Raw genomic sequence first — 20156 nt, 5'->3', positions numbered from 1 at the left:
CCTCGGAATGGGGCGGTAAGTCCGCCAACCACCATGGCGTAAACGTAGTTTACGCCATGGTGGTAAAGTCACGGCCCAGGCGGTAACTTACCGCCTGGGTCGTAATGAGGCCCCCTGGGTCAGAGAGAGAACAGTTTATTAATACAATTTTTTTTTCCTCAATAGCAAAACATGTATACATAGTTCATCACAAACAATTAATCACAAAAGAGACATTAATGGGCCTCATTCTAAGTGTACCGGTCTGGAAACAACGGTGCTGGTAAGCTTACCAGCACCGTTGTTTCCTGACCGGCACACTACTACTCTGCGGGCGGGTGCTGTCCCGCCCGGCAGGTCAAACCTGCTGGGATTGACGGCACCCACCCGCAGAATTTTCACGGGAGCAGCGGTACTGTTACTAATGGTGCCGGTGCTCCCGTGTCCCCATTCCCAAAGAGTCCTATGGGAAGGGGGACTAACGAAATTACTGGCGCCCGACTTCCCAGCCGCCAGACTTGGAATAGCCCGGTGGCACCAGGAAGTCAGGTGCCAGTAATTTCTATCGGGTCCAGCGGCAACCCACCTGTAGCACTTTCAGGGTTACAGCCGGACCTGTAATGAGGCCCATGGACATCAATCAATAATTTTACATAAACAGCCACTGGAGACGGTTGTACTAAAAACATTCACCTATCATATGAGCATACCAGTTGCTGTACATGATTCCTACATCTTTACTTGTTAGGGCAAGGACAGGTTTTGGACAGAGAAAGACTTTTAAGTTGAACTCTTTCACTCAGACTTTCCTTAGTTCTTTCAGGTAGGGAAATCCCACCTTAGCATGGGGCAAGTTAGGCCTTCGCCTCATTACGACCCTGGCGGAGGGCCATGGTGCTATTAGCACCATGGTCCATGGCGCTAAACTGCCAACTCCGCCATGGTGGTTGGCGGACTTACCGCCCCATCCCGACCTTGGCGGGGCGGTAAGTCCCCAATCCCCATTTTACCCTTCCCCATTCCCATTCTTGCCCCATAGGGCATAATGGGAGTGGGGAAGGCGTTAGTTATGCCACCGTAAATTACGGTGGCGTAATTAACTCCATGGTCCCTTACCGCCATGGATTTTACCGCCTGCAAAAAGCAGGCGTTAAAATCGCCATGGCGGTAAGGGACCTCGTAGTCAGGCGGAAGGGGTCGGCGCTGTTAGCGCCGGCGTAAACCCCATTCTGCCAGGGTCGTAATGAGGCAAGTTAAACACCTTTTGTTTGAACTTTAAGTCTGTTGGCTCTGTCTTACTTCATGATGCCTTCACAGTTCTCAGCGTATGTTTGATGAGTGTGCATCCTCTCTTTTGAGTGTGCCATGGAGCAGTTGTCTTCCTTCTGCCAGGTGCACTTTCATCGCACTTCTCATACCATGTGTGGTGGTTTTTAAAATGATCATGTGAGACCGTATAGTTTTGATTGAAACATAGTTTGTCAGGGTGTTGGGTATCCAAAGATGTGTCTCTCAGTTGGTAATTGTTCTTTCAGTCACTTTCTCACTAGCGCCATGTGCTTTGTCCTTCTCCTGGTGATCTTTTTCTACCATGGCTCTGGAAAGTTGCTTTCGGGTACCAGCTTTTTAACTTAATAGCACCCTGGAGGGGCCGCTGGCCAATGAGGAAGCTCGGAACAAGGACTGTATTGTATGATACAAGCCCACATTCCGAGCAGCCTAGGTAGCCAGAGCCCCCTTTCCTTCCCTTCCCTGCTCCCCCTTGGAGGTTCCAATTGGCAGCCGTTCATAGTTGGCTCATATAACTTTAGCTCCAGGTTCTAGCTAAGGAAAGGGGAAAAGGAGGCTGGGAGAGAAGGTCGGTGAGAAGGAGGAGGGAGTAAACAGGAACATTCTGGTGAAGAGGGAGAGCAAGAATAAAGATAAGTCACCTAAAGGGGAGAATCACAAGAAGTAGAAAGTTCTGGAGATAGAGAAGAGCTAAGCACGGGGAAGATCAGAAGGTACAGTAAAATCCACAGGTGTGACAGTGAGCAAGAGGCTTGAATGAAGTTGAGAAAGACCTCTGTGGACGGAACATAAACATTGCTCTGAAAGGGCTGAAGTGAAAGAGAGGAGATAGAAACAGGCATACTACAAGACTGTGGGAGTGAGAGAGGCAGGGCAAAGGACCTAATGCCTGATAGCGCATATAGAATGAGTGAGGAAAATGAAATGGCATTAGAAGAATTCCAAAAAGAGGAGAGGAAACATTAGAATCAAGACTGTCCTGGTGTGTTTGAGAGGACAGAGGTTGTAGGGGTTGGAGTTTCCCCAACCCGGGTGAAGAGGTGCAGTAGCAAACCCAGCCCACAAAACCGGCTTAAGTGGCCAAGTTTTTGGTGGCAACCCTAAGACCTGTCCTGGAAATCCTGTACTCACTGTCGGCTGACTGCCTTGGCCTAAGATGCAATCGCACTAAAGACTGGGAACCCAGGCAGAGGAATCGTCTATGGGCAAAGGGACCAGGACAAGAATAAGACAATGGGCCTCATTACACGGAAGGCGGTAATGGTTAACGGCCACTGTTAATGGTAACGGTGGCCGTTAACCATTACCGCCTTACTACGAGGTCCCTTAGCGGGTTGGTTTTTAACGCCTGCTTTTTGCAGGCGTTAAAAACCAACCCGCTAAGGGACCTCGGAGCTAATTACGGCACCGCAAAATTGCGGTGCCGTAATTAGCGCCTTCCCCATTCCCATAGAGCCCTATGGGGCAGAAATGGGAATGGGGAAGAGCAATGGCGAAAGGGGGATTTACCGCCCCACCAACCTTGGAATGGGGCGGTAAATCCCCTTTCCGCCAAGGCGGTGCCGGTATTTTACCGGCATGAGCCATGGCGCTAATAGCGCCATGGCTCACCGCCTTCCGTGTAATGAGGCCCAATTACTTGACGAAACCCAGAAGCCCTAAAGAACTGCAGGGTCACTTAACCCCCTAGATTGTGACAGAGTTGATCAGCACTAACAGGATGGACCATGGATTGAGAGACTTTGGTTTGCATCACAAGAACTTTTTTACCGAGTGACTTGTGCCCTATTGCTTTTCTGGAAACCACAGAGAATCCATGGTGTATTTATGTTGTTCTTTCTCAAAGTAATCCTGAATGTGGGGCCTTCTTGCACTGTTTGAGACCCGGAATGCAATACCCAGTACCCCAGAGAATTCCCTGTAGTGGCAGGATGGAAGGTCGGGGGCTGAGAAGTGGTTTGTGGGTATTTATTAGCTAATTAAGATCCTAATGAAACACTGTGCTAGCACCCGAGTGTGGATTGGCTTTGTGATAGGCTCGAATATTAAACTAATTCTGCAGGGAACCTCTGGATCCTCTCCCTGTATAGACCTTACCATGAAGGGATATTATTTAATCATCTGAATTTTACAAAATGTGTGAAGTAGGACTGGGCGATATGGACCAAAAGTCATATCTCAATATTGTTTCTGTGGATTAAATTCTCAGTTGTAAGCTGCCAACTACATGTGACAAACACATTTATTCATAAGACACTGATCAAAATAAAGTGCAAATACAGGGTTCCTTTTCCTGTTTGAGAATGCACCAGCTGTGTAAATATAAAAAATGGTAGCATATGTAATAATATTTCTGATGCTTGTGAATCTGCTTAGAATCACATGCTGTGCATATAGTCTGACATTTAGTGGTAACCGTAGAGCATTGCATTGTATCTTTCGGGGATCAAAAGGGGACATCGACATGGGCGTGCCTGTAGCACTATGCCTAACATGAAGTGTAGTGCACCAAGAATTTCTGAGACGATAACGTCCAGATTAAGTGAATATGAAACATTTAACAGTTTAGATACAGCAAATAGGCCTGCCGGCGATTCTGCGGTTTTTCCAAGTGCACATTAAGGGATGAAGACAATGGAGAACAGACAGACGACCCTCAGGCAGGGCTGTATACATATCATGCAAGTGTGGGAGGGCAGGGAACCAAGTGCGTCAGGAGAGACTGGAGAAGCTCTCAGGGTTTTTTAGTACAAGTGCAGTGTGGTGCAGGGCCTTGCGGCAAGTGCAGAGGGGCTGGAAGGGGTTATATAATTGCAAAGTATATTTCTTCCCACAACCTCCGGTTGTTATATATTCTTCGTCCCCTTCTTCGACGATTACTTCTCTGCCACTGTGGAAGAAAGCGGAAGACAACCACAGACTTCGACGGCTGGTGCTCCGGTCGACACTGTCAACTGTGTGGCTGGACCTTCTGGATGGCCTATACAGTAGGGAGAGTGGGGGTAGGGGTCTTCCATTTCTTTCAAGTATGTATTTACTTGTCCCCTCCCTTTGCCCCTCTGGTTTTGTCATCGCTTTAAACAACCTGAGCTATGGACAGGACACCATTTAAATTGTGCCCTTCTTGTAAGGGAAAGTACCCCTGGAAGGATACGCACCGGAGCTGCAATAAGTGTCTCCCTCACGATCACCACGAGGTGTCCGATCGGTCTCGTTAGCTCTTGCTTCCTAAAACGATCAAGTGAAACGAGTGTCAAGCGTTGAGTGAAACGGTGGGTGGCCTACGCCATGATGCAGGCCGAGGGTAGCTCCCCCACTGCCGCAGGTGCTGAGAGTGATGAGGAGTTAAGCGACGGCTGTGGATCCGATACAGATGCCATCGACCTTTCAGTGGAGCGACCTCGATCCGAAAAGTCAGTCCCCGGCACCGGCAGGCAGGGCAATAGTTCTGCTATGGGGAACGTAAATCCCAGCAACAGGGACACACAGGCTACCCATAAAGACAAGCACACAAGCCCCCCCCTCCCGTGCCACCTCGACGGATTCATTGGGACGGCCCAAGGCGCCTATGCGTACGCCGAGCTCCTTGGCGGCACCTGCCGATCCACGTAGGTTGGCAGCCCACCCCGCTACCACGTAAGCGGCATGCGTCCGGGCATTCCAAAGACAAGGCATCAGCACCAAAAGTCACAAGGCCGTCGAGACGCCTCTTAACAGCGCCGACGCTTAAAGATTTGGCAGTGTCTAAATCTAGGGCGAAGCCGGCTGAACACCCTAAACCCCTCCCGGAACTGCCGAACATTTGCGAGAGTCTCGCAAAGATTGTTTCGGCGGCCTGTTAGACTAAGGACAGGTCAAAATACACACCCACAAGTCCTAAAAGCCAGGAACCCTATTCTGAGAGACCCCAGCCCTTAGCTCAGATTCTCCTCAAACAAATCTCAATGTTCAAGGCTTGTAGATCCCCAATTGAGACCCCTGTGCCCCTCTGGCACCTCCTCCTGGACCAGGGATAGGTTGGAGGGGTGTATGTACAGGCTTGAAAGATTCGTAGACTTTTCAGAGAGATTTTCCATGCCCAAGAGGCCTAGGGAGGAAGACCGTTACCCACAAATATCTAAATTCCAGAGGACCTCCTACTCTCTTAAGGAGGAGGTTTTTGACCTTACAGATCAGGAAGAGGTTCCTCAAAACCCTTTTTAGCAGAGGATGACCCATTTGAGAAACCCACTGGCCAGGATCCAGATTGGGTGAAGGGATGAGCCACTGGTGGTTAATCCACCATCGATGTCACCTACCAATACCCAAGATCCGGACACAATATGCATTGATCTTCCCTCGTCTCCACCTGTTCGCCAGGCATCCCCTGTGGATGACCAGATGGCATTTAATACCATTCTGAAAAAGGCAGCTGAACATTTTCAAATAGCCACGCAAGAAGAGGTTCAGGACTCCGACTTCGTGGAGGACATTTTAAAGGAGAAGCCGCCTGCCAGTCAAGCTCTCCCTTTATTATACTCTGTTAAGCGGCATATCGCCCTTTCTTTGCCCACACCTTCTCAGACAAGGGCTGTTAACCCATGGGCAGAATTTAATTTTTAACCCTCCCCTACTGACCCCCTCTATATTCGGGGACATTCTACAACAAGAAAAAGAGCAGGGGTTCCCTTGTCCATGGGTGAGGCAACGCCAGACATGGAATGCAAAAAACTGTACGTCCTAGGAAAACATGTTACTACGGCGGCAGCGTATACCACTAGGATTGCAAACAATACCACCCTATTGGCCAGCTATTGCAATGTGCAGTGGAGCCTGCTACAGGAGGTCTCCAAACCAGTACGCTCTCGCCTGCTCTCGATTGTGTCAGAGGGTAGACAAGTAAACCACAATATCCTTAAGAACACCCTAGATGCTGCGGAGAAAGCAGGGAGACCTTTGGCCCAGGGTACCCTTTTAAAAAGACACGCCTGGTTGAAAAACTCTGCTCAAGCCTGGGACACAAGTGGCCTTCATCAACAAACCGGTGGATGACTCTAACCTGTTTGGCAAAGCTGTAGATGAGGCGCTGGAAACAGCAGAAAATAAGAACACAAGACTTTGACATCTTTACACCAGATCACTCAAAGGCCCTTTCAGCAGCGAGGTGGGAGTTCTCGCTGCTCCTTTCGCGGACATTCCTATTCACGTCCCCCTTATAACCAATACAGCCCGGGTAACACGTGGTCCTCAGGACAGGGCTCAGTTGCATCTAATCAATATCTACCTAGAGGACAGCACCGTGGGAAAGGAAGGGGTCGCAATGCCACCCCTAGAGGCTCCCCGGCCTCCAGTCAGAAATGACTCACAGATCCGGATCTCCTCCCATGCCTCCCCAGTCGGGGGACATATAACAACATTCCTACACACATGGGAGGGGATAATCACAGACCAGTGGGTGCTCAAAACCGTCGCCCATGGGTAGTGCATCGAGTTCAGCCAACCACCTCGATTCAGACCACAAAGTCCAGGAGCCTCAAACCAGAACACCAAAGGATCCTGTTGCAAGAGGCCAAGACCCCGCTGGAAAAGGGCACAATCAAAGTCGTCCTCGTTCTACAGGTAAACAAGGGTATTTATTCAGTGTACTTCCTTGTACCCAAAAAGGATCTCACCATGCGCCCTGTGATAGACTTGCGCCCAGCGAACAAATTTGTCAAACCACAAAGGTTTGGAATGGTAATACTGCAAGAAGGAATACCTCTGCTGACACAGGGGTATGACATGGCAACATTGGATATGAAAGATGCATACTTGCATATTTAAATGCTGCCAGTGCACAGAAAATACCTAAGGTTCATGATACAGAACAAGCACTATCCATTCAAGGTCCTTCCCTTCGGCATCGCCTCAGCCCCAAGAGTACTCACGAAGGTGCTAGCCATTGCAGCATCTCACCTGCACAGGCAGTCCATCCCGGTATATCCTTACCTTATCGACTGGCTCATAACAGGGGACGCTTACGAAACATGCCTGTCAAACACCCAAAAGACGATAGACCTACTCTTCAGTCTGGGAGTCTCCATAAATGAGAAGAAATCCAGTCTAGACCCCAGCCAAGTCAAGCAGCTTCTGGGGGCCCTAATTCGAACAAATGATGGCCTTGTCTTCCCCTCCAACGAATGGGTTCAAAACATGCTGTTTCAATTCCCTCAATATGAAGCCAGTCGAGAGGTGACGGTATGCAAGGCCATGCAACTATTAGGGATGATGGCATCATGCATATACTTGGTTCCTCACGCACGTTTGCGCATGCACCCTATGCAAGAGTGGCTCAACAGCCAGTGGTGTCAGGCCAGTGGACAATTGGATGATCTAGTGGTTGCCTCGGCAGCCTTCGGTCTCTCTCTGCAGTGGTGGTCGAGGGAAAACCTTTTGAAGGGGAAAACTTTCACCAACCCCGCAATAGAAGCCACTCTCACTATGGACGCATCTCTCGCTGAATAGGGAGCTCACCTCCTCCAGCAGACGGTGCACAGCGTTTGGTCCCCAGCAGTAGCTTCCAACCACATAAACCTGTTGGAGCTGCTAACGGTGTTCAAAGCTCTGAAAGCCTTACAGGCACAGTTGCAGGGAAATACAGTACTAGTCCTCACAGACAGCACCACAGCCATGTACTACTACCTCAATAAAGAAGGGGGCACTCACTCTCCAGGGCTATCCAAACTGTCTCAGAACATTTGGAGGTGGGCTCTCAAACACAAGATATTCATACTATTTCAACATGTTCCATGGAAACTCAATCTTCTAGCAGATGTGCTCAGCAGAGACTTCCCACTACCTTTAACCTACGAATGGCAACTACACAAAGACATCATTTCCAACGTTTTCGCAGAATGGGGCTTCCCAGAGATAGACTTGTTCGTAACTCTGGAGAACTCACAATGCCCAGATTACGCATCCAGGTACCCTCAGAACCAATCCAAGGGGAACGGTCTCTGGATAATATGGTCAGGGAAATGTGTATACACTCCCCCCCCAAACCCTTGACTCCCCTACTCAACAGGATTGTGCACAAGATGCACCGGGAACCAGTCACCATGATATTGGCCCCGATGTGGGCCCGCCAACCCTGGTTCTCCCATCTGATGGAGATGTCACTCTCTCCTCTGCTGAAACTACCTTGCCCATACAACATGCTGTCACAAGACAGGGAGGAACACTTCATCCATGCCCACAAACTCTCAACTTAGCGGCCTGGCTCCTGAAGTCATAGAGTTCAGGCATCTCAAACTCCCTCAAAGATGCATGGATATACTTAAAGAAGCCAGAAAGCCTAACACCATACATTGCTACTCCAATAAATGGAAACGCTTCGTTATCTGGTGCATTCCAAGAGCATCAATCCCATTGACTGCTCTCCTAGTCATATTATACTATACCTTACTCACATACTAGACTCAGGTCTAGTTTTTAATTCCATGAAGGTCCACTTAGCGGCACTTTCAGCCTATACCACGTCCCAGCAAAAGGTGTTGTGGTGGAAGATCCCAGTAATTAAAGCTTTCATGGAAGGGGTTAAGAGAATTCATCCCCCTGTTTCTAACCCGGCTCCCAGATGAGACCTAAATGTGGTTTTAACCAGACTAATGGGGTCTCCCTTTGCACTGATTCACAAGGCAAGCCTCAAAGCACTCACTTATAAGACTGCCTTCCTAGTGGCAGTCACTTCTATAAGGAGAGTCAGTGAACTACAGGCCCTTTCAATCCTAAACCCCTCACAATTCACAAAGATAAGATGGTTCTGCGCACTCACCCACGGTTTCCATGTGAACCAGTCTTCAGAACTACCCACATTCTTCCAGAACGCCACTAACTTGGCAGAAAGAAGCCTACACACACTGGAAAAACAAACAAGTCTTTCGTTTCAGTGGCAGCTGGTAGAGAAGGGGACCCTGGGCCTCATTACAAGGTTGCCGGTCCGGTAACAATGGTGCTGGTAAGCCTACCGGCAACATTGTTACCGGACCAGCAAACTACGAGTTCTGCGAGCGGGTGCCTTTCAACCCGCCAGGCGTGACCTGGCGGGCGGTACGGCACCTGTTCGAACAGTGCCGGTGCTACCGTCCTCCCCATTCCATTGAATCCTATGGGACTCGATTGGGAACTGGGATTTCTTTTTTTATGGCCCCTGGCCGGAGGGACTGCCAGGGCTGTAGTGCCCCGGTGATTCCCCATCGCCAGGTGCTGGAAAAATAATGACTCCCGCAGCAGCCGTGCCGTTTTTACCAGCACGGCTACTGCCGGACTCATAATGAGGCCAAATCAGCCATCACAAGGTGGATTGTCAAATTGCATTACACTCTGCTATACTCTTACAAGAGAGATATGCTGTTCAAGCCTAGAGCACACTCTACTCTGGGCACTGGGGTTTCCATAGCATTCATTGGGCCTCATTACGACCCAGGCTAATAGCACCATGGTCCATGCCGGTAACTTATCGACTCCGCCATGGAGAAAGGGGGAATTACCACTCCATTACAAGGTTGGTGGGGCGGTAATTCCCCCTTCCTCCATGGCCCTTCCCCATTCCCATTTTTGCCCCATAGGGCTCAATGGGAATGGGGAAGGCGTACTTAGCAACAAGGTCCCTTTGCGGGTCCCTACTTTAACGGCTGGTGTAGACCAGCCGTTAAGATCGGGTCTCGCAAAGGGACCTCGTAATCAGGCGCTAATGGGTTAACGGCGCCGCAGCCTTTTACGGCGCCGTTCACCCATTAGCGCCAGGGTCGTAATGAGGCCCATTGCAAATGTTCCTCTCAAGTCCATTTGCAAAGCGGCAACCTGGAGTTCTGTACACACCTTTACAAAACACTATTGCCTAGACACTCACTTTAGGTCTGATTCTCAGGTGGGACAATCTTTCTAAGACATCTTTTCATTACTGTTCCTTCTCGCATTCCACCACCAACTCTGGGTACTGCTCGCTAGTCTATGCACAGCATGTGATTCTAAGCAGAATCACAAGCATCAGAAGACATGCATTAGTCACCGTAATAGCATTTCTGATTGTATCTGCTTAGATTCACATGCGCCCACCCTTCCTCCCCACTCGGATGGAAGGAAACATGGACTTCTTACTACTTCTTCTCTCTTTCTGTACTCACTCACGATAGTCATAAGGGTCCCCCACGGCAGAACAAATACAATTGGACAGACCTCGATGCGTAGGGATTCTGGGTACACTACACGTCACGTTAGGGATAGTGTTACAAGCGTAACATGTCGACGTCCCCTTTCGATCCTCGAAAGACAAGATGCAATACTCTGCGGTTACCACTAGATGTCGGACTATATGCACAGCATGTGAATCTAAGCAGATACAATCATCAGAAATGCTATTACGGTGAGTAATGCATGTCATATATGGCTATATCCCAATGTTAATGATAAGGTCTCATCCTACATCGATTTTGAAAATATATCTATATATCTCTAAAACTTGATATATCGGCCAGCCCCATCTTGAAGTGTAATCCATCACCCTCAAAGACTTCTTGGCAGATATCCTAAGAACTTGCCTGGCTTCTTGCTCTGTAATAGAACCCTGTATATTACACCCATCTTCATATATTTAGAGATTGGGACTACAACGTTCCATTTGGAAAGATCCACTTGAGTAGTTCTTTTTACACCTTAGGGGGCACAATTGTGTCTGATTTCGGGAATATTGGATTATGGTTTCATCTAGAAGCATATGATGTTTGTTTGATCAAATTAGGAAATACATATGTCTTTATGTTTATTACATATATAGGAAGTCAGGGACTGCATTTCCTGAATAAGTGTGCCATACAAATACCGGAAACTCGCTGAAAAGATTGTACTTCACCAGACTTTGATATTGCTATTGATTGGGAACAATATTACAATTGATTCTGAAGATACTTGAACACTATTTCATTTTCGTTGGTTACATTTGTAAAAGAGAGACAATTACATGATTTGATGGATTACATTGGCAAATGTTTATTATGTAATTCTACAAACTACTCGAGATGATTGAACCTTTTACTTGATTTAGGAAGAACATATATTGTTTGATATATGAAATTGAGAATTAAATGTTTTAAATAATTTCATTTTTTCAGAAGACTAAAACCTGAATTTTAAATGACTGTTTGGAGACTTTTCTCCATTGAAAGAATAGGTAGGTTAGGGAACGGTACACACACATTTACTTCAGGGACTTTTGTCTAAGTTCCCCATTCACAAACTGCACTGATAAGACTTGTAACTATCGACCAAAACAGTAAGGATCTGAATACATAGGGACGGATTCATTAAAAAAAAGTGCAAATGAAGAGAATGCGCTTGTTTACTTTGTGCAGCTTTCAGAAATGCTCAGGTGACCTGAGCATTTCTGGAGGGGCTGGAAAGCTGCGCAAAACTTCCCTGGACAGTCCCCTTAAATGCATTAGTATATGACAGGCTCTCAGCAACCACATGGTTGCTGGGAGTGCATTACACTGAAGTGGGCGGGGAAAGGGCCAGTCTCAATGAAATTACCAGGAAAAATTATATGGCCAGGAAAAAAAGCTGTTCCATGCCCATTTGGAAGCTGGAAATGAAAGTGCGACAGATGCGGTTTACCTTGCAGCTCTCACACTTCAATATAAAAATTATGACCTGGTCACAGGTGACCGGGTCATGATTTGTGCCTTCTGTTTTGCTGGTTTCAAATGACACATGGAGAGTGAGGGGGAAGGACCCTCATTTATGAGCATTTTAAAGCGCATCCCGCTTGTGAATTCGGGATGCGCTTTAAAATGCCCAGAAATACCCCCTTATTTGAACAAACGTGCACGGGGAGATGGAGGAGTGAAGAGTATCTGAATGAGCGCATCTCCTTACTTGCACCAAACAAAGGTTTGAGTCTGGCCCATACCTCTTAAGAATACTTGTTTGTATATAAAGGCAGATTCGAACTAGATTTTTGGTGTGAGGGGGGGGAAACATCTGAAGAATAGTGTAAAACAATCCATACAAATTAGCAAAGGATACAGTCCTGCAGATGTTTGAAATTACTTCTCACTTTGTATTCACTAAAAAAGAGCCAATCTTATCCCAAGCGTCCTCGGTGCTCTGCACTTTACACTTTTATGCCTTGTTCATTGTGTGTTTTTAATCGTATGGGGTAGAGGTAAAAATGTAAGCTGCAGGCTAATAGCCAACCATAAAAAGTCACTGGCCACCTCAATTCTATACCTACAGACAGCGATTTGTGTGTTCTGGAAACGCAGATTCTACTGAAACCTTATGGGATAGATGTATGCAAAACAAAGGGGGGTCTAGGAATCTCACTACCAGCACGAACACAGCCCAATGACCTGTTCTTGGGTGAATAACCCCGGGGAGAGACTCTACAAAGTCTTTAGCTACAGACCCCCCCTTGTTTTGCATAGATTTATGCAAGGTTCATACTATCCATTAGTTTTTGCATTAGCACATCTCTTAAAGGTTATAGAAAAAGATTTAGCAATCTTTGAAACAAATAATTGTGGAATTTAAGGAAAAAATGGGAAGATTCTCTTAATTTTATTGTAAAGTTGTTTTATGTAAAGTGAAAAGCTGATATTTTTTGAAGATATTTCTTTTGATGCAACACATTGTATTGTAATATGTTCTGTACAAAATTTGTGTTCTTTTGTACCTTGAGATTTTTTGTAAAGGTTTTAACTAACCAAACACAAATTATATTATATATATATATATATATATATATATATATATATATATATATATATATATATATATATATACCTACAGACAGCAGACCATTTCTAAGTCGACAAGAGACAATGGGCCTCATTACACGGATGGCGGTAAGGATTTACCGGTACCGGTAAAATACCGGTACCGGTAAATCCTTACCGCCTTACTATGAGGTCCCTTTGCGGGTTGGGGGATTTAACGCCTGCTTTTTACAGGCGTTAAAAACCAACCCGCAAAGGGACCCAGGGAGCCAATTACTGTACCGCAATTTGCGGTACCGCAATTAGCGCCTTCCCCATTCCCATTATGCCCTATGGGGCAAAAATGGGAATGGGGAAGGGCAATGGTGGAAGGGGGAATTACCGCCCTGCCAACCTTGGAATGGGGCGGTTATTCCCCTTTCCGCCAAGGCGGTGCCGGTATTTTACCGGCATGAACCATGGCGCTAATAGCGCCATGGTTCTCCGCCATCCGTGTAATGAGGCCCAATTATCGCTAACGGCTGGTCCGAATCTGTTTAGATATTTTTGATAGAAGCACTCAACTTTCTCATCAAAAAATACAAATAGAAGTACTACATCGCTGGCAACTGCCCATAAAGTTCACCTTGGTGGAGCAAACATCATGCATGCTGGGAATCGTAGCACTAGAGGCCCTTTTTATGGAACAACAGAAGCTGCAACTCCTAGAATACAAAGCATTGTCGGTTAGCAACTTTGCAGAAGGTGAGCATCATGGCAAAGTCACTTGCCAGTATCACACAAAACAAAAGGACATGTGAGGCTTTCATTATGCCAATAAATATTCACACTATTAATGTGTACCCTAACGCTCACCCTGACTGGAAGAACACCTCTCCCTTCGTGATGTTAATGCGCTCTATGTAACGCTGTGGCACCGCCTATCTAAAAGGGATAGGAAAGAGGGCTGCAATGACTTATCTTCATAAGAAAACGCGCCCTGGGAGGCGACTCGCCTCATCTTACCCTTGTCCGGGTATTTCTCTGCAAGGATTTTGGGTGGATTTCTCTCCACTGATCCTGTGTGGATTTCTTCCTTGTGATCTCTAAAAGGATTCCGCGAGACCCAAGAGCCACAGGGACCACAAACTCGAAGCTCTCCTTGGAGAGTGGGGTTCAGACCCCGGCGCTGTACTGAGGCTGTGCAGAATCACTGTAAACACCAAACTGCATGGGTCAAATAATCAGCGCATGCCTAAGGTGAACCAGCACTTTAACTGGGAACTAATCACTTTCCTCTGCACAAATGCAGCCTCAACTCGGCCCTAAATACTAATCATCAGAGCATGCGCACTGGGTTTCCGAACACTGCAGTAGGATACTAATCATTGACGCATGCGCGCCAATGGATGCCCTGCTGCTTTATGCGAATAATAGCGCCTGCGTAGAAGTGGTCTCATGTCTCAACTGCAGCTCGATCTAATTCATCAGGGCATGCGCAAAGGCGAACTCCCCATTGTTGCTTGATCGTAATGACCACGCGCCTGCGCAGAGGTGGTCTTGCAACTACACGTTGATACCAATCAATGGGGCATGCGTAAAGGTGGCCTGAACACTGCACCTTTATACCAATAACCAGCGTTTGCGCAGAGGTGGTCTCATTACCTCCAAGTCCACTCGTCCCAGTTCTCAAACATAAGGTGGCCCACCTCCTAAAGGAACCCTTTTTCTATTTTTATTTCCCCTAGCTACGCTCCTTCTTCCCCTGCCTACGGGCATAATAGCCTGTCTCCCCAAGCCACAACAGTTCTTTTTTTCCTCCCTTAAGTAGGGACTCCTATCAAGCTTCTGAAGATTTTCAGGAAGGCTCTCTTGTTCCTTAAGTGTCACACCTCCTTCCTTCCTAAGGTGGTTTCCAAATGTCACGCCTCGCTGGAGATTGTTCTTCCTTCCTTTTTTGCCTCGTCCTCCTCCACGGAGGAGGTCCGCTGGTCTACTCTGGATGTCAGGCGGGCTATTCTGGTTTATTTGGACTGCAGTAGGGTTCTTTGTTCTGCATCCAGCCTATTTGTCAAGTTTGGTGGCGCTGCCCCTGGTGGCATCTGTTCCCGCAATCAGTCACTGGCTGCGGGATGCCATCTCATTGGCTTATTCTTCTGTGGGTTCTACTCTCCCGTCTGGGTCCAGGGTAGGTCCACACAGGGGATGGCTTCCTCGTGGAATGAGGCGCGTGGTGTTCATATTCAGGACATTTGTCGCGCCGCCACCTGGTCTGACCCGGATACATTTGTTCGGCACTACCTTTTGAACCTCCACCATAGTGAAGCTGGGGCTTTCGGGGCTAGGGTCTTGAGTGTGGCACTTCTGTGACTAGCTTGTGTTGGAAATGTCTTGGACTGTATGCTTCAATAAATTGGTGTTGGTTGGGTTGCATATCCCAGTTGGTCTGTGATGTTTGTGATCTCAGCCCATTCTCTCTGGAGTTGGCATGCCTCATGTTTGAGTACTGGGAAGAGGAAGAGTGGACGTGGAGGTAAATGCTTGGATTACTTACCGATAATCTATCTTCATTACTCTTAGTCCTACTCTTCCTCGTCCCAGTATAAACTTCCTACCTCCCCCTGCCCCATTGTCGATTGGGCCTTTTCAGGCAGTGTTATTTGCTGTTGCGGCTTGGGGGAGGCAGGCTATAATGCTCAGAGGTGGGGGGGGGGGAGAGGAGGCATGGGCAGGGGAAATAAAACATAGAAAAGGGGTTCCTGTGGGACATGGGTCACCTCATGTTTGAGTACTGGGATAAGGGAGAGTAGGACTACGAGTAATGAAGATTACCAGTAAGTAATCCAAGCAACACTACACTTCGATATGAATCATCGGGGCATGCACCAAGGTGACCTCACCATTGCAGCTTGATACTAATAACCAGAGCCTGCGCAGAGGTGGTCTTAACACTACACCTCGATACTAATCATTGGGGCATGCAAAAAAGTGACCTGACTATTGCAGCTTGATACTAATAACCAGCACCTGCGCAGTGGTGTCAACACTAAACCTTGGTACAAATCGTCGGGGCATGCGCAAAGACGACCTGTGCTTATAATGCACACTCAAGCCCACTTATTGGCCTGAGAACCAGTGAGAGACACTCAGGCTAACTCCAATATACTCTCATCAGCCTGAGATCATTTAATGGCCCCTTTCAGAGGACGGTCATTGCTCAGCTCACCCCGGGAACAAGGAAGTTGAGTTGCCAGGGGAGCCGGCAACAGAGTTGAAGTGACTGGGCCCGGCACACTTCAGAACCCGCTCCTCGCCCCGTGCTAGTGCACCGGGGCCGCAAAGATCGGGGAGGCCGGCATCCAGTGGGCGGGCCATTTAGTGGAGTCCCACTGTCTGTGAGGCGGCGCTGGCGCAGTACCAAAGAACACACTGCAGGCAGGGGTCTGGTGACATTGACTAGCGCACGGGAAGCTGTGGGTCCCTTTTATTAATATTATCCCACATGTCACTTTGCACATGACACTGCACGAGCCCAGGAGGGGCTTAAGTCACAACATTCCATGCCAAGGGTTTCAAATAAAATGAAGACCAACACCTTACTGCACACAATACATTACATATATGCGGACAACGTTCACTTCAACTGTGTCTGCTTTTAGCTCGCTGTATGAGCAGGAGCACACCACCAAACTATATCAATGTCTGTGGGGCATTTGTAACACACATATCCAAGGTGACCCTTTATTGGTCCAGGAGAGGTGAAGTGCGCAGTGCGCCTGACGGGTGCTTACACTGGATCCAATTTAAACTTTTTTTTCGAATGGATGGAAACACAGCTTTTTTCATTTCAAACAGAAAGCAGAACAGAACTGCATGAAAAGGTGCTGTCAAAGAACCACACTGGAAGTGAAAACTTTTATAGAAAGTAAAGGAATTATAATTTGCGGTCGTACGACATAGAAAAAGTTCCCCCACACAGAAATGATTGGTTCTTGCACTTTGGACTCATATAGAACCCTATCCATTATGGTGGATCATTGGATCCATGAACCTTCCCACACTGCCCTCAATTACAATAATGTGACATCACAATCCACCCCCAATTCCCACAACACAAAAGTATATGATATGATTGAAACATTTGAGACGACCAGCAGAACTTTATTATTCTGCCCTGGTCGCCTCTTCCTGTCTCCCATGGGAACGGCTACCCACCACAACACCATCAGAGCCTTGACCCACAGACATGCTGTAAAATGATTGCTGCATATCGGGAACATTCAGACACTCTTCCCAGGCAAAATGGTCTGCGGACGATTTGAAACTGCCATGGGTCTTGCCGGCTTCACTAGAAAATCACATTTCATCAATGATTTAGAATTATAAAATGGTCATATATTCTTCTTTCACTGGCAAACCCTGGGCACTCTAATCAGTTGACCTAAAAAAATAACATCTGTGTGCTTCTCTGTACACTTGGCCAGGGATCGCAAAACAAAGCAGTCTTTTGGGGCCTATTTACTGTGCTTCATTCTACTACTATGTTTAATTATACTTACCTGTGCCCCACGATTTATGGATGAGTTTTATTAAGCTTTTAATTTGCATATATGAGAAAGGCCCCCTCCCCTTTTACTCTCTCAGCTGATAAGTGCTCTCCTTCATACCACGCTGGACTTTTTTAATTACATTAGTCCCCCCATTTATTAATAACTAAATCTTTTTGGGCCTTTCATTCCTTTTTAGCCACTTCATGTTTATGGATCCATATCTTTTCTAACCCGGTCATGTCTCTCCCTGTCTCTTCCAAGCCATTAAGATCTTCTCCAATCCAGACACTCCCTGCCCTATTTTTTCGGCATTGGATACAATACTGGTTATAATTTTCGGTTCTATGTGAAAAAATCTAATTTTAAAGCTCTGAAGAGAAAAAGACTGATTTACAATGATCAATGTTCTATTGATCGTAAAACCAGCATTGTAAATGTCATTTTCTCTTGTGAGCTTTAAAATGAGTTTTTGTAGTAAATAAATGTCAGGTGGTTTCACCTCCCGAGCCCCCCATTCTTCTTCCCGCCACCCTTTCCCACAGTATTTCCCTGAAATAGAGTGTTTTGCTGGCCGAACCCCCAACACTCATCCCCCGCCGCCTTGCTCCCCACCCGAGACTTCCCTAAACAAAAAACAGCCAGACACACAACACACATGCTCACACACTCACCTGTTCTCCTCGTCCCCCCCTTCTGGGTCCCGCTGAGCTTGTCACCCCCTGTGTGCACTCGTGTGCAGCAGGGGCGTGACAGTATGATTTAGAAAGACCGCTCTATGCCGTCATGTAGCAGTCTTGCTACATTGATTTGTTTGGAAGAGATCTTCAGAAAAATATCTTTTCACTTAGGACCTCATTTTCGATATCAGCAGGCTGTGTAAATACCCACACATCATGATACACCCCTTCATTTTCCCCCATTACATTTTTCCTGGTTTTTATGTCTGTTATTTTCATCAGTAGTCAAGGGTAACATCAGATATCCTTTTTGCTTATTGAAAAATATTTTAAGAGTGTTCTTAAAAACGCAGAAGGTGTCGAGAAGCAGCACTAGCACAGGGACAGTCACTCTGAATCGTCCAGAAAGCCAGGTGGGCACCCATGTAAATACTCTGTCCAATCTGTCTTTTGCTTGCACTCCATTAACTTCGCCTGCCAACATTCCTTGTGGTGTCCTTATCTCTTGCCTAGGTGCACGTAAAGTTCCATTCAAGGCCTTCCTTCCAGGGATTGCCGCACAACAGCTTGACCGAAATCGGGCCCACACACCTCCTTCAATGGCTGTTAGGAGGTCAAGGATGAAGCGATTCTGAAGGGCCACAATGCGCAATGCCCTCATCTCTTCTTTAATTGCATTCAGTCCCTTCAATGGTGGAAATAGCACCCACATCAGAGCTCCTCCCCTGGGCCACACCAGAGAGCCCAGGCCTTTGAGGGACAGGTGGTAGGACCCTGACCTCAAGCAGAAGATCCCCTTTTTGCACCTAATGCTCCTAAACTGTTAGTGCCATTTTGGGGAGCTGAGGAAGTGTGAGGGAAATATGCAGAAGTTTATTATGGGACTTGAAGTCCAAAAACATATCTTTTGAAAACCGTGAAAGAGGAGGCTGCGCCCGACTGAGGGAGATCCCTGAGGAGTCTGAGCCCAACTGAGGAAGACCCTGAGGAGTCAAGAGTGAGGCAGAGCACAAGAGAAGGCTGTACTTCCAGGGCGAGGCAAAGGAGAGCGAGAGACCAGAGGTCTGATCCTGGAGGCTGGGGAGTGAAAGCCCTTTGTCGAGAGACTGCTACTGCCTAGAAATCAAGGGGGCTGTGCAAGTCAGCTCAGCAGAGAAGGAGAAACATGGCATACAATGCTACAACATTACCAGCATGAACAGCAGAGTTGGGGAGGTGCTGAGGCGATAAAGAGCAACAGTCTTTGACTCCAACATCAAACAGAGGCGATAATGAGAGACTCCTAAACCCAACCAGTGAGTTAATTGAAGCAGTGAAAGTCCGCTCTGTGGTTTGAGGTGTTTGCAACATTGAATGTGAACTTTGCTATATGAAAACTACAAGTACCAAAATGCCTTCCATTTAATACGTTGTAAAATCGAAGTGGACCTGCGACGGGTCAAGCCAAATGCTGTGCACATTCGAAAGTCTTTGATACTTGATTGACATTGGTCCGAGCCTGGCTGAGGGAGACTAATTGTGTTAAAAAGGGATCTGAGCCCGACTGAGGGGGAGCCAAAGGGAACAAACATTGCACTATAGAGATCTGAGCCCGACTGAGGGGGATCCGGGTGAATAGTGAATCACCTAAAGTGAATACTTGTGAAAATCCAAAGAGGAAAGGAACCTGTAGTTTTCTTTTGGTTGCATCAGGCCCTCTGAATTAAGAGATTGTTCAGTAGAGAATTGCCATAGCTTTTCGGTGCTGGTCTGCCCATGTCGGTGGGACAAAGACAGATATGCAAATGGATATTTCCCTTCTGTGAAAGATACAGTGAGCTAAAGTGTGCTTGCGGACTCACAAGTGGGTACCTTCCCAAAGAACAGGTCAATTAGCTGTGTTTGTTCTCGTAGAGGGCCGCCTATAACTATTTTTTAGCTGTATCAGCAATTTGGCTCTTGCTCTTCCG

The 20156-nt window shown here is 47.2% G+C and overlaps 1 protein-coding gene across 2 annotated transcripts in view; it reads right to left on the bottom strand.

Moving 5' to 3' along the window:
• The window catches only part of LOC138489276 (zinc finger protein 268-like), a 175734-nt gene that overhangs the window by 46183 nt on the left and 109395 nt on the right, over nt 1-20156 (bottom strand). Inside the window, exon 1 of one of the 2 annotated variants that reach the window (XM_069616972.1) lies at nt 14007-14205. The exons of the other annotated variant lie outside the window; for it this stretch is intronic. The gene's annotated coding sequence lies outside the window, so the exon portion shown is untranslated. Of the gene's footprint in view, nt 1-14006; nt 14206-20156 lie in introns of those variants that run through there. 2 annotated transcript variants of the gene reach the window in all.

This window comes from Ambystoma mexicanum, chromosome 9 (assembly GCF_040938575.1).
Source record: "Ambystoma mexicanum isolate Mex_15411 chromosome 9, UKY_AmexF1_1, whole genome shotgun sequence".
NCBI lineage: Eukaryota > Metazoa > Chordata > Amphibia > Caudata > Ambystomatidae > Ambystoma > Ambystoma mexicanum.
Note: the sequence above shows the minus strand (reverse complement) of the source record. Positions and strands in the feature narration are given on the sequence as shown.